At 32.1% G+C, this 14891-nt stretch overlaps 1 protein-coding gene across 1 annotated transcript in view; it reads right to left on the bottom strand.

The window, feature by feature from the left end:
* Positions 1-14891, bottom strand: part of LOC127557246 (thrombospondin type-1 domain-containing protein 7B-like) — a 570574-nt gene that overhangs the window by 127343 nt on the left and 428340 nt on the right. The gene's annotated exons all lie outside the window — the stretch shown is intronic.

Below are 14891 nucleotides of genomic sequence, written 5' to 3'. Positions count from 1 at the left end.
GAAGATCCATGTCCATGGATTCAATTCTGGCTTCTGATACTAATTATATGATCCTGGACAGGTCAGCTAACACTATTTGCCTCAATTTCCTCATTTATACAATGATCTGGAGAAGGAAATGGCAAACCATTCTGCTGTCTTTGCCAAGAAAACTCCAAATGGTTTCACGAGGACCAACTATTTTATAAATAAACTATATTATAAATAAAATAACTAAAGAACAACCAAAGGTCACAAAACACTTTTCCCATCACTTGTCTTATAGCTATCTCAGACATTTCCTCCATTTCAGAGATGAGGAAGTTAAGGCACATATTATTCTTTTCAATTACAAAAAGAAATTAGTTTTATGCACCACTGTAATAGTCTTCATAGCATTAAATATAAAATAATAACTTCAGGATAGCAATTTCTTGTCCCAGGATCTTTGCTAACTGAATTTCTATTCATTTGAAAAAGATGAGAATGAGAACATGACAATAATATTCATGTTTTGTATGGATAATTAGTATATTTTATTCATTTAGTATTTCTTTGGTAAATAATCTTTAAGTAATTAAAGATATTTTCAAGAAGTTCTATAATATTCTGAGACCATTCCTCATACTACAACATGATCTGGATGGGCAGTCTATAGAATTTGTACTTCAATACATATATCTAATACAGATAGTACAGATAAACAGCGAATTTGACCCAGAGTTGAATAGAAAGAAGATAGGACTGGATTGTCTTCAGGAAATTGAAAAGTTCATTCTTTTAATAACATCATTTTTGTTATATATGGCAGCAAAACATGAATAAAACCGTCCACAAGGAATTCAAAAGAAAAATCACCTAGAAAGCAATATGAAGGCACACTGTATATGTGAGAAGACCACATGCAGCACTTAACTAAAGAATGACTTTGAAAAAGAGATCTGATGCAGATTTTACCTGGAATAATAGAAACTTCAAAATTTCATTGCAGGTTGCCCAAATTCAGCATTACTCAGAAAGATATGATCAAGTAACCAAAAGCTAGTTGTCTTTCATAAAATAATTTATGACAAACTTATATACCCTAAAATAATCCCTTATTCTTCAAATGTTTTTGAATATTCACCAAACAAATTAGAATTGGATCCAAAAGCATAAATACCAAAATCTGTTGCTCACAACTGACTGGATATAATGGTCATCTTAAAATATAGCAGTTACATTTCAAATATATCTTGTTATATAGAATATATACACTCTCCAAAATATATGAAATAAAAGCCCTTGAATATAGAAATCTAGTGGAAGCAATCTAAACCATATGGAGACATGTTTTAGTATGCAGTATCCCCATCATCCTGTCTCCTGATGGAATTATCTGAAAGATGTTTCCAGTAAGTCTACAGAGGAGATTACAGCCCAATATCTTTATTTAATGACAAAAATTCAACCATTTTATCAACCTGCACACTAGTCCACTGAATGTGGACTATGATAGAGTAAAGAGCAACTTATTCTGGAGCTGTTTCTATTTGAACTCCATTGAACATAAGAAGAAAATGAAAAGAGTACTATAAATCAAGCAACATTTACAATATACTGTCTCCCTAGCAGTGTCTTGCTTACATGTATATAGAATTTAAATATTTGCAAAATCTTTTATATGTATGATCCTAGATCATCAAATATCCTTCTAACCTAGCCCTCAGAATCATCATCTGGGAAGCAACTATTATGAAGGAGATTACTATGTTCACTTACTACCATCCAAGTTGCAGATAAGCCAGTGTCTGTAAAGCAGGCTGTATCCTAAGGGTGTGAGAAGAAGCTCATGTGTCAGGAAATCCAAGCAACACTATCACCATCTTAACCACCATCACCCCCAGACCCTGAGAGATATAATTCAAGACCCTGAACATGAAACCTTTAGAAATAACAATGTTTCCCACTTAATGCCCAATTCAATGCTAGGAAACAAGATCTAGTAGAAATGAAGCTGGCAACTTTTTATCTACAGCCACAACTATTAAAGTACCAGGAAACAAAATACTTGCCACTAGTCCTTGGCCCTTTGAAATATTTCAACATCAGAAAACTGATGTCATTTGATTTGCTACTCAAATATTCCTAAGATATATGGATCTTTCCCATCTTATATGGAGCTGAGACTTTGCAAATATTGTCTTCACTATAAGAATAGAAACACTTTGAGAAGAGGAATTGCTTTACTTTTCTATTTATATTTTCAACAATCAGTAGGAAGCTTTTCATACTAAATACTTAAAAAATTCATTCATCTCATTTGATCCTCACAACAACCCTATAAGGCAGATACTATTATTATCCCCATTTTGTTCATGACATAACAAAATTTCAAAGAAAATCTAACAGGATAATAGGGATATTGAGTGTGTGAATGAGATTGGATTTGAATTTTGTTCTTCCTGAATTCTAATTTAATATTCTATTTACTATATAATTCCACTTCTCATATGATCAATTTGGTGAAAAGCTACATTATTTTTTGTGTTCTTTAGATATTTATCAGTTGTATCTACCTTTTCATGACCCTATCTGGAATTTTCTTGGTGAAAATACTGGGGTGGTGTGCCATTTCCTTCTCCAGCTCATTTTTCAGATGCGGAAACTGAGGTAAACAGCCTTAATTGATTTGCCCAAGTCCATACTACTAGTAAGTATCTGAGAATGGATTTGCATTCACAAAGATTAGTCTTCCTGATTACAAGCCTGGCTATCCATCTCCTGTGCTACCTAGCTAATCTTATAGTTTATATGGTTGTTGCTATTATTACTAGTATTAGCTGTTCCTTATAATATCTGGTGAATTTTACCCATCCATTTTAATAAGTATCTCTGAACATATCCTTACCTGAAAGATAATTTAAAAATATTATTTTAAGCATTGGGAGGGGGGTGACTAAATTAATAAATTGTCCATTAGCTCCTAACAGCTTCAGAAGGAGATAATTTGTCTTAAAAACCACTTAAAAAAACTTTGGCTTCAGCTAAGTATGGAAGTAAATGAAATATATCAACCACTAATGATGTCTGCTAACACTAAGTTTTATTTGCTAGAGAGACATTTGTTCTTGTCAAACAGAATTGAATTAATCTATGCATTTTTCTTCTATAAAATGATGAATATTAAGTCTTTTAAATTCACACAACTGATATACTTTCAGCATTAAGACTTCAGAATATTTTGTTGTTAAATTACTTTGGAGACAAATACAATTTGTCATCTGGTTTCCAGTCATATTCATTCATGTAATCAAGGAACTAAATCAGTGTCCAGTTATTATGATTAAGAAAAGAGTCTCTTAGTTTTAAAGCAACCAGAAAGAGATGACTGGGGAATCTGTGAATAAGAAGCACTTACTTAGCAGGGGACTTGAGGAGCAACTTGTAACTGGCAGAAAACTAGAAGTTTCTTTGAGGTATTTCTTAAGGTTCTGCCAGAACTATCCATGCTAGACAAATATTTGAAACACTGATGACTTTATCAGTTAAAAAAAAAAAAACAGTTTTGAATTTTATAAGCTCTTACGATGCTATTGAATTCTAAGACTCATGGAGGAATCTCTTCAATATAGTGATGAATTCCATGGCCCTGTGTAATTGCATGAGATGGGAGTTGGAGCATGGAAGAGGGTGTTGATAGGAAATTGTATAAGGGGGATTATGAGGGAAAAGGAGAACAGAGGAATGAGCAATGCTTTATTCTAATCAACATGAGACATTTTCAAGTGTAAAATAACGCCACTAAAATGGAGAAAAAGTTGAAAGTATGCCCTTCCACCAAAAAATAGAAAAGGAATTTGGTTTTATAACAACAAATTATTATTATTTTTTTAGATTTTAAGTTTATATTCCAATAGTGGCATTAATACATGACAGCTTTCTTGCCATATGATTCTAAAACCTGTCTTAATTCCACATGTGGGAAGTAATAACAGCACAAAGGCAGCCATGATGCAGTCTTAGAGTGCATGAAAAGCATCTGTTTCTCCATAATGCCTCAATGAATCATTATGACAAACAAAAATAAAGCCATGCATCTCACTGTAAAGCTGATGTCGCTTTTCTGCTCACAAGGCACAGAAGTTAATTATTATGAACAGATGTGCTCAGATTGGACAAGAATTTATATTCCATGAAATTCAATATAGAATAAAACAACACACTTTCATGTATTTGTATTTCTTGGGTTGTTTTTGAAAGAGAATGTACTTTTTAGAAGCCCAAACTATTATGTAAAAGACCTTCTTGACTTCCTGAGTTTCCTTTTGTCTGTCACTATCACGTAATTTCATTCTAAAGGAACCACCTTCAAATCTAAGGATTGTCATCACTCTGCTAATTAGACTATAACTTTATAGTTTTTGGTCCAAATTTTACACTAATGAGGCCAAGGTCTTCAGTTTCATTTTTCTGTACGGAAGTTAGCTTCATTCTGTCCTATAACCAGTACTGTAATAGAGAGAGACACACAGAGAAAGAGATAGTGACAGTGAGACAGAGACAGAGAGACATAGACACAGAGAAAAAAAATTATGTGATTTCTTTTTAAAATAGATTATATTAACTAATTGTACCAAATGCTGTCTGTCTGTCTTTCTATCTAATTATAAGCTGACACTGATTTATATTCTTTAGCCTAGTGTTTCACACACTCTGCAAACGACCTTTCCAGTCTTATTTAGTTTTTTCTCCATTTTCCTCGAACTGTCCAGAAAGATGTCATTATATCTACTACCTCCATGAGTTTTCAGAGGCTATCTGCATTGCTTGAAGTACGTTTTCTTTCCTTTTTGCAGTTATATGAAATTAACTCATTCTTTATTTCAAAATTGGCTATTCCTGGTAACTCCTGTCCTTGTTGGGATCCTTCCCCTCTTGAATAATTTTATTACTTTTGATATACATCATATTTGCTTAATTGTGAAAATCCTCTACCATTCAGAGTAAAATTGTACCAGTTCCTGGAGATTTTAAGGCCCTATTTCTCATATGTATCGAATCAATATCTGAGCTTCAATATTTACTATGATTCTGAAACACTGCAAAATTAATTGTCTCTGAAAGGGGACAAAACCATATTAGGTCTTAAATGTAAATCCATGTGATTTATGATAAACAGTTTCCCTAAAAATTAACAAAGACTTTGTGAGGAATGCAAAATGTAATTTCTTTCACCATAGAATAATTTCTTTTGTATACTGAAGGAGAGAAAATTTGGAATGTGCTGTGATTTTAAGAAGACTTTGGATCTGAGTTACTTGAACATCCTTATCAACAAATTGAGGTTATTATTTTAGGGAATTATTATTATTATTATATTTCATAGCCCTTTAAGGCATACAAAGCAATTTATATGCATTATCTCATTTGCTCCACAACAGGTTTTATGACCCAGGTGCTATTATCATTATCATTTTGCAGTTAACTGAGGTAGATAGAGGTTCCATGACTTGTCCCAATTGACTTGGCTTGTAAGTATCTGAGGCTGAATTTAAACATAGGTCTTGTGGGTTCCAAATATGATACTCTACTGGGAGGCAATGAGGTAGTACTGAGGATAGACTGCTGGGCTTGAAGTTCAGAACTGATTTGAAATCTTGCCTCTAACACATAGTAGCTATGTGACTTGGTTCACTTAACTTCTGTTTACATCAAGTTCCTCAACTGCGAAGTGGGGATAAAAATAACATTGACTCTACAAGGATGCTGTGAGGATCAGACAAAATAATATTTGAAAAGTTTTTAGCATTCTGCCTGGTAGGTGTTCTATACACACACACACACACACACACACACACACACACACACACACACACTACTCTATCTTTTCCATACAAAATTAGTGGCACAAGGAATTACAAACTTAACTATAATTTAGCTTTGTAGATAAAACAGGCTAGTTTTAGTTTGTTTTTGTTTTTCTTGATGCTGTTGTTTTGCCTTGTTTCTTACCTAATATTAATCATTGAATGGGTATTGCCTCAATCAAACTGAGACTTATGTCTCCCACTGCATCCAGGGTCATCTGTAATCATCCTGATCTTTGTCTTGCCATTAGACCCAAACGGCTCCCAAGGAGAGAGTGATGCTGGTGATTATGTATTACCCTCCCTCACGTAAATCCAATTTATCTGCAAGGCATAGAATCACCTTTCTGATGCCATTGTCCTTTTTAAGATCAATAATCTAAGAGTAATTGTAGCTACCCCAATTGGAACAATTGGCCAACTGTAATTGGACAATGTAGCTCCTTCCTCCCTTTCTCTCTTACTTCCTTTCTTGCTCCCTCCCTCCCTCTGTACTTCTTTTCCTTCTTTCTTCCTTCCTTCCTCCTTTCCTTCTTTCCTCCCTTCTTTCTTCCTTCATTCCTTATTTCTTTCTCACCTCTCAATACCTCCTTTCTCTCTGTTCATATAGAGTATCATGTCCTTACCTGTGAATTATCTGCCCAAAATAATGTAAATTTGATCATTTAAACTTTTCAAATATGTATTTGGAATACAAAGTTTTGGAGGGGTGAATGCTGAAAATTATCTATGCATATGTTTTGAAAATAAAAAGCTTTAATTAAAAAAAGAAAAAAAATTAATATATCTTACTGAGATTTCTTTCTTAAGGACCATATCTTAAACCCAAATCATTATGACACTCACAGATTAACCACAATAAGTCCCAGCTCAAACTGGGACAAACTTGGCCCTTGTTTGGGCCCTGATGATTCAGAGTGAATGTAAAAAAAATATGGGCATCAGTTGAAGAATGGCTGAACCACTTATGGCATATAAATGTGATGGAATCCTATTCTTTTGTAAGAAATGATGAAATGATAGTTTCAGAAAATCCTGGGAAGACATGAGAATATGCAAAATAAAATGAATAGATCCAGGAGAAGGATACAAATAGTAATAGCAATATGGTAAAGATAACCAATTATAGTTAAGACTTAGTAACTCTGAACTATACAATGAAAAGGATATTGGTGGCAATAGGAGTAGAATCCTTAGCATTGCAACAGCTTCCTAAAAATGAGGCCAGTTGCTTCAAATCTCTCATCTTTCCTGATCAGCCTTCAAATCTCTCATCTTTCCTGATCAGCCTACTCACTAATGCCAAAGTGATTTTCCTTAACTTAAGATTTCAGCTGTTAGTCTCAGACTTAAACTCCACTGTCTTCCTATTGTCTCTGTAATTTCTTTTTAGCTCTTAAAACTCTCTATGACCTTGACCAAACCCTTATTTCCAGCCTTATTGGACATCACTTCCCTCATTCCACTCTTTAATCTAACCAAATTGGCCTTTTCTCATCACACATCACACATATTTTGCCCCTTAAACTTTGAAATGGATGTCCTCCATTTTTTGGGAACAAACTTTCCTTACCTTTATCACATAGAGAGAGAGTCCTGTCCTTCATTTAAGATACAGCCCAAACACCACCATCTGCCAGAATTTTTCTTTATCCTTCCAATTGTCAATGACTTTCCTCTGAACTTTCTGATATTTAACTACTCTGTAATATTTATCAACTTTATATTATTTTTAATATAGTAGGTCCCAGAAATTTAAGTGCATTTTAAGCTTTTATTGTTTGTCCCAGAAGAGTTAGAGAAGCTAAAAGAGATTACAAACATCCTATGATTTATGGGACATTCTATTTTATGTATTTTCCCTTTTAAAATTTGAACTCATCCCAAGTTGAAATTGTTTCATTTTTTAAATAGTATGCACAATGCTTAGAGCGTAACTGTTACTTTAAAAAGGTTAATTGATAGAGGCTAAACAATAATAACCACCCATGATTACCTATGGCCTACCTTGTGAAGTTTTCAAAAATGTTTTCGTCACAACAAATCTGTGACATTACTAGTACCAATATTATTATTCTTGGTTTACAGATGAGACAATTAAAAAGTAGAGAGAGTATTCTTTATACATTAGATAATAACTGATTATTTTATACATTGAAATGCAGAATATAGATTTAACTGAATTATATGATTTCATGACAAACTAAGTCACACTATTATAATAATTATTCTAAACATATCACTTATAAAGAATATTCAGATGACATTCAACACTGGTAATCCTTAAAAGCATTTTTTCAAAGTAATTTTAGGACTTTAAAAAAAGTTGTAAACATTGAAAATTGTTGTGAAGATAGTAACAGATAATATATGCAATATGCAGAAGGGAATAAAATTAGCTAAGTTTATTTATTTATTTTGTTTTTGCTGAGACAACTTGGGTTAAGTGATTTATCCAGGGTCACACAGCCAGAAGTGTTAAGTGACTGAGGCCAAATTTGAACTCAGGACCTTCTAACTTCAGGGCTATTACTCTACTCACTACACCAATTAGCTGCCCAGAATAGCACTCAAATGTGAACAAGAATCATGCAAATTATTACAATTTATACTACAGATTCTACAGATTTTCCTCCTATGATTTATTTTTATTCTTGAAATACAAATTATGTCAGAGTCTGACAAGACAGAGAATTACAAACCTTAATTACCTTCTAGGAATAAAATATTATTAGTATCAAGATAACAAAGCTAAAACATCAAATTCTACATCTTTTTTCTTATCTTCTACTAATCAAGTAACAATACTAAGAAGATACTTTCTTCATATCAGTTATCCTTTATAATAGTCTTCAGCTTTTGCAAATCTCAAGAAAGTTCAAAATCCTTCCAAAAATATAATGTCCCAATACTATGGAGATTGTAGTAATATAAGAGGAAGAACAATCACAGACAACCTATTGGGAAAAAATATTGACTGAGCGTCTGGTATTAGTCATAATAATGAGGACTTTGTAACTCTATTAAAAGAAGTATTTGACTTGTTCAATAAACATTTATTAAGTTTGTGCCAGGCACTGTGCTAAGTATTAGAGTTACCAAGAAGGATAAAAACAAGCCTTGTCTTCTAGGATAGTACTCTAAAAGCTATTTGTATTTAATTATTATTTTGATTTTTTTCTTCATATGCAAGCTTTAATTTGCAAATCTGTGGTAAACTATATCATTGGTAGGTGCATATATACCCCTTTATAGTGGTCAAAAATTTTCTGCTGAAATCATACTGTTACAGCAACATTCTTAAAATAATCATCTTGAGAAATTGCCAAAATGTCTATTAATGCAAATAATACAAAATCTTCCCATATTAAAGTAAGAGCTAAAATGAAAGGGATAAAAAATTGTCTTTAAAATGCAAAAGAGAGGGTTGGAAAAGAAACTAGTAATTATCTTTGTGGTAACAGTGTAGTCATGGAAGAACATATCATCATATTTGGGAACTTAACACATTATCTACCTTAAATTATTCTGAATGGATTCTTAAAGTTACTCTCATTGGCCTTTATGATGAGTATGTCCTCACATCTTAATGATGTTCCATCCTTTAAAAAGCACAAAAGCAGTCTCTCTTACTGACAGAACTGCTTCCACCAAAACACTTACTCATTAGATGAAAGAAAGTAAAGAGGTAACAAGTAGGGTTGGAAACTAATCAGGAAGCTGAAAGATAGTATGAGGGATAATCACATATTATATTTAAGACACTGTTCTCCTTTTTTGTGATGATATCTATGTCTTCTTCTAAGTCAAACACATGGAAGGGCTGTGTGAGTGTTTGTATGTGTGTTCTCTTCCTACAACTCAGACTCTTCCCTCTAATTACTTTTTTGTTAAATTCCCATTCATGTTACATCTCAATATACTGTTTTAATTCCCTTTACTCTCTATTTAAGAACTTATCAACTCCCGTGGATTTAATAATCACCATTATACAAATGACTTCCAGATCAATCTATACAAGCCTAGTCTCATCTGGTCTTTAGGCCCACACCTATTGAGTATTTCAAACTAAAATTCCAAGGTTCAATGTGTGTAACAAATTCACTGTCAAAAAATAACTAATTAGATCTCCCCCAAAATGTGTTCTCTTCAGGACTTCCTCCTCATTATTATTATTAGCTAGGGGTCACCACTATTTTTCCATTTATATAGATTTACAACTTTTATGTCATTCTTGGCTCTTCATTCTCACCCAACTTATCTTCTAATCAGTTGCCAAATTTTATAATTCTTATTTCCATAATATCTATCACATAAGTCTTCTTCCTTACTTACAAAGTAATACCCTTGGTTCAGGCTTTCAGCACCCTTTCCCAAGACGATTGCAATTGTCTTCTAATTGATGTTCCTAAGTCATCTTTTCCTGTTTCCAAATATTCTTCATAAAAAGTGATTTTCACAAAGCAAGGTCAATCTCCAGTTGCTAAATAGTCATGAAGTATCATAAAAATCTGTTTTTATCCCAACACCAACATTGGCAAAAGAAAAAAAATGAAAAATGACTACTGAAATGATGGTAAGAAAATGGTACATTGATGAACTGTTGGTGTAGTTGAGAACTTTTGGAAAGCAATTTAGAATTATTCTACCCTTGATCCCTTAATTTCCCAAAAAAGGGGGGAAAAGTTGCTAATCATGTGTAGTCTTTGAACCAGCAATAGCATTTAGAGGTTTATAACCCAAGGAAATCAAAGAAAGAGGAAAAAGACCCATATGTACTAAAATGTATATTTATAATAGCTCTTTTTTTTTTATAGTGACAAAAACTGAAATCTAAGGTAGATGGAAGACATGTTAATTGGAGAATGACTATAAAATTATGTCCTATGAATTTGATTGAATATTATGCTAAAAGTAATTATCAAGGGCATAGACAAATCTTGGAAGATGTATATGAACTTAGACAGAGTAAAATAAAAAGAATTAGGAGAATAATTTATACAACTTATAACATTATGAATATAACATTAAAAGACTTAAAATCTATTATAAATGCTATGACCAGTCAAAATAGCAATGCATCAATGATGAAGAATGTTATTCATGTTCTGAAAGAAAGTCAATTAACTCAAAATCTAGATTATATTATTTGGACATGGACAATACAGAAATCTGTTTTTCTTTGTCTGAATATTTGTTACAGATTTCTATCAGTTATCTATAATTATCCACTTTCAGAATACAGAGCTCAGGAGTTGTGGTGCTCTGATAATCTGAAAAATGCACATAAAAATTTTTGGCTCTCTTAGTACCAGAGAAATCTGAATTATTATGGTATTAACAAATACAATATGTTGATGTTTTACAATGCTATATGCATAGTTTATAAATTACTGAGTTTCTAAACATTTTCTGTCATCTTCATGTGCTGTCTCTGCCTTCTACAAAATTTTCCCCAAATTTCCATTTAATAACATATCAATCCTTGATATATCAAAACTGCTATAGTGAAAAACACATGTGAAAGAAATAACTGCAATTTCCTTTGAATCAAAATTCAACCACCATTTGTACATGAGGCCATTCTTTTCCTCCCATACCCCAATCCCTGTTTAACTTCCTATCTGTTTTGTAAAAATCTATTTCTGAGAATATTGTCTCCCCATTAGAATGTGAGCTCCTTGAGGGCTAGTACTTTTTTACATTTGTTGTTGTATCTCTTCTGCCTAGCACAATGCCTGATACATAGCAGGAAATTAATAAATGTTTGTATATTGATTAATAACAGGTACTTCTGGAGATATTTATGGAAATGATAATCAATAAATACATAGTAAAATGATATGAACAGTTTTCAAAAGAATTACAGACCAAAAGACAAAACAGACAAATCTCAATGACAATATTAATAAATAATATCCATGAAATCAAGACTAAATGATCATAGAATCTAAGTGAAATAGGACAGAATGGTGTTTCCCATTAAATGATTTTAGAACACACTTCCTTTTTGTGAAGAAAAGTGAATTATAAGAATAGCGTATGATACAAACTACTACTGCCAATAGCTATTTTGGATGACTTTTCTTAATTCTTTTTTTTTTTTTTTTGGATGTGTTGATTTGCATTCAAACTCCATAGGTATTTTTCTAAATGCAGATGGCATTTTCTGTGCATTGTATCACTGAACCACTGAGAAGAACTACATTTTTCAAAGTTGATCATTGCACATTCTTACTATTATTATTCTGGTTTTGCTTGTTTGCCCAGTATCTGTTCATTCATTTTTTTTCCAGGCTTTTGTAAAATCATCTTATTCATCATTTTTATAAAACAATAATATTTCATTTTTCCATATACCATAACTTATTCAGCCATTCCCCAATGAATGGGCAGCTATTCATTTTCCAATTTTTGCTAATATAAAAAGGGCTGCTACCAAAAATTTTGCACATGTGAATTCTTTTCCCTCATTGGTATACAGACTGCTGGGTCAAAGGATATGCACAGTTTGATAGTCCTTTGGGCATAAATCTAGATTTCTCTCCAGAATGATTTGATAATTTCACAGCTTCACTATCAATGCATTAGTGCCCCAATTTTCCCATATCCCATCCAACATTATGATTTTTTTTTCATCTTAGCAATTTGATTTTGCTAATTTGAGCAAATATGAGAGGTGGGAGATGTTTACTCAGCATTGTTTAACTTTCATTTCTCTAAAAATGAAATAGAGCATTTTTTTCATGTGACTATAGATGGCATTAATTTTGTCATATGAAAATTGTCTGTTCATATCCTTTGAGCATTTATCCATTGAGGAATGACTTGTATTCTTATAAATTTGACACAATTCTTTATATATTTTAGAAATGAGACAGAGCTTTACCAGAAATACTGATTATAAGGATTTTCCCCAACTTTTTATTTCCTTTTAGTATTATTTTTGTTTCTGTGAAAAATTTTTACTGTGATGTAATCAAAGTTGTCAGTTTTTCCTTTCATAATGTTTTCTAGTTCTTCTTTGGTAATAAAATTTTCCCTTCTCCAAAAATCTGTTAAGTAAATTATCCTTTGTTCTCCTAATTTTTTTATGGTATCATTCTTTATACCCAAATCATGTACCCATTTTGACTTTTTTTTTTTTTTGGCATGGAGTGTGAGATGTATGTCAATGCCAAGTTTCTGACATTTTCCAGTTTTCCTAGCAATTTTTGTCAAATAGTAAGTTCATATCCCAGAATCTATAGTTTGGGGGGTATCAGATACCATATTATTATAAGCCTTGATTATTGTGGCAAGTATATGTAATCTATTCCACTGCTCCACAACTCTTATTTCTTTGCCAGTACCAAATGGTTTTGATAACTGCTGCTTTATAATAGAGTTTTAGGTTTGCAACAGCTAGGCCACCATTCTTTGTATTTTTTACATTAATTCCCTTAATATCCTTGACCTTTTATTCTTCCAGATGAATTTTGTTATTATTTTTCTAGTTCTATACAATAGTTTTTGGTACTTTGATTGGCATGGCACTGAAAAAGTAGAAAATTTAGGCAAAATTATTATTTTTGTTATATTACCTTGGCCTACCCATGAGCAATTGATATTGTTACAATTATTTAGATGTGACTTTATTTGTAGTAGAAGTATTTTGTAATTGTATTTATATAATTTATGCATTTGTCTTGACAGATAGATACCCAAATATTTTATTTTTTCTATAGTTACTGTAAATGGTTTTTCTCTGTCTCTTGCTGATTGACTTTGTCTGTGAAACATGGACTATTTGTGTTTTGTTTTGTTTTTTATGTCCTGCAACTTTGTTAAAGCTGTGAATTGTTTCCAGTAGGTTTTTAGAAATTTTTTTTTTTTAGGCTTCTCTAAGTATATCATCTTATCATCTGCAAAGAGTGATAGCTTTATTTCCTCATTGCCTATTCTAACTCCTTTATTTTTTTTTTTCTTTTCTCATTGATAAAGTCAACATTTCTAGTACAATGTTGGATGATAATTGTGATAATGGACAACCTTGTTTCATTTCTGTTCTTATTGGAATGCATCCAACTTCTCTCAATAACAGAAATACTTACTGTATGTTTTAGATAAGTAGTGCTTATTATTTTAAGGAAAGTCCCCTTTATTCCTATATTCTCTAGTGTTTTTAATAGCAATGGGTGCTGTATTTTGTCACAATGTTTTTCTGCCTGTATTGAAATTATCTTATGATTTTTGTTGGTTTCTATGGTTCTGTTGGTTGTATATAGCAATAGTTTTCCTGATATTGAACCAGACTTGGTATAAATCCCACTTGGTCATAATTATCCAGTTGATAAGTTTTTGTAATTTTTATTGCTAATGTTTTATTTAAATTTTTGTATGAATTTTCATTAAGGAAATTGGTCTGTAATTTTTAAGGCAGAGGAGCAAAGTAAGAAGTGACTCAATATACCATAGTTTGAACTAGATATTTTATATTAAGGTTTTATGTTACTATTTCTTCACTTAGGCAAATCATATTTTGTGTCAAGTAGTGTCAGATGATAGAGGAAAGAAATAGGCCAGAAATCAGGAACCTAGGATTCTAGTTCCATAGGTGATTCTAACTGGCTATGTGAACTTGAACTGAGCAAATCACTTCTTCCATTTGAAATAATTAATTAACAGGCTGTGTGCAAAGAACTCTGACAGGTACAAAGAACAAAATTTTTGACCCTGAAGAATTTACATCTATTCATGGGAAAACCTCAGTATCCTTAATTATAAAATATGGGAGTAGTCCTAATGTTTTCAAAGGGTCTTCCTTTCACTATAGTTTGATTCTATACTTTACGTGAAGATGCCCTGACTTTGTTACATAAGAACATTACTACTCATGACCTCACCAATGTAAGTAATGTCTGCTAAGATGCACTATGCAGTTCAGTATTCAGTATTAATAACTATACAAATCAAAAAGAACAAAGGCTTTATTCAGTATAGATCATTGGCTTATAGATGAACCTAAGATTCATAGCTTCCCACCTTCATGTGATTCTTGTCAATGTCCTCACAGAATGTAAA

This window comes from Antechinus flavipes, chromosome 3, assembly GCF_016432865.1.
Source record: "Antechinus flavipes isolate AdamAnt ecotype Samford, QLD, Australia chromosome 3, AdamAnt_v2, whole genome shotgun sequence".
NCBI classification, from domain to species: Eukaryota; Metazoa; Chordata; class Mammalia; order Dasyuromorphia; family Dasyuridae; genus Antechinus; species Antechinus flavipes.
The sequence above is the reverse complement of the archived record's forward strand: the minus strand, read 5'-3'. Positions and strand labels throughout refer to the sequence as shown.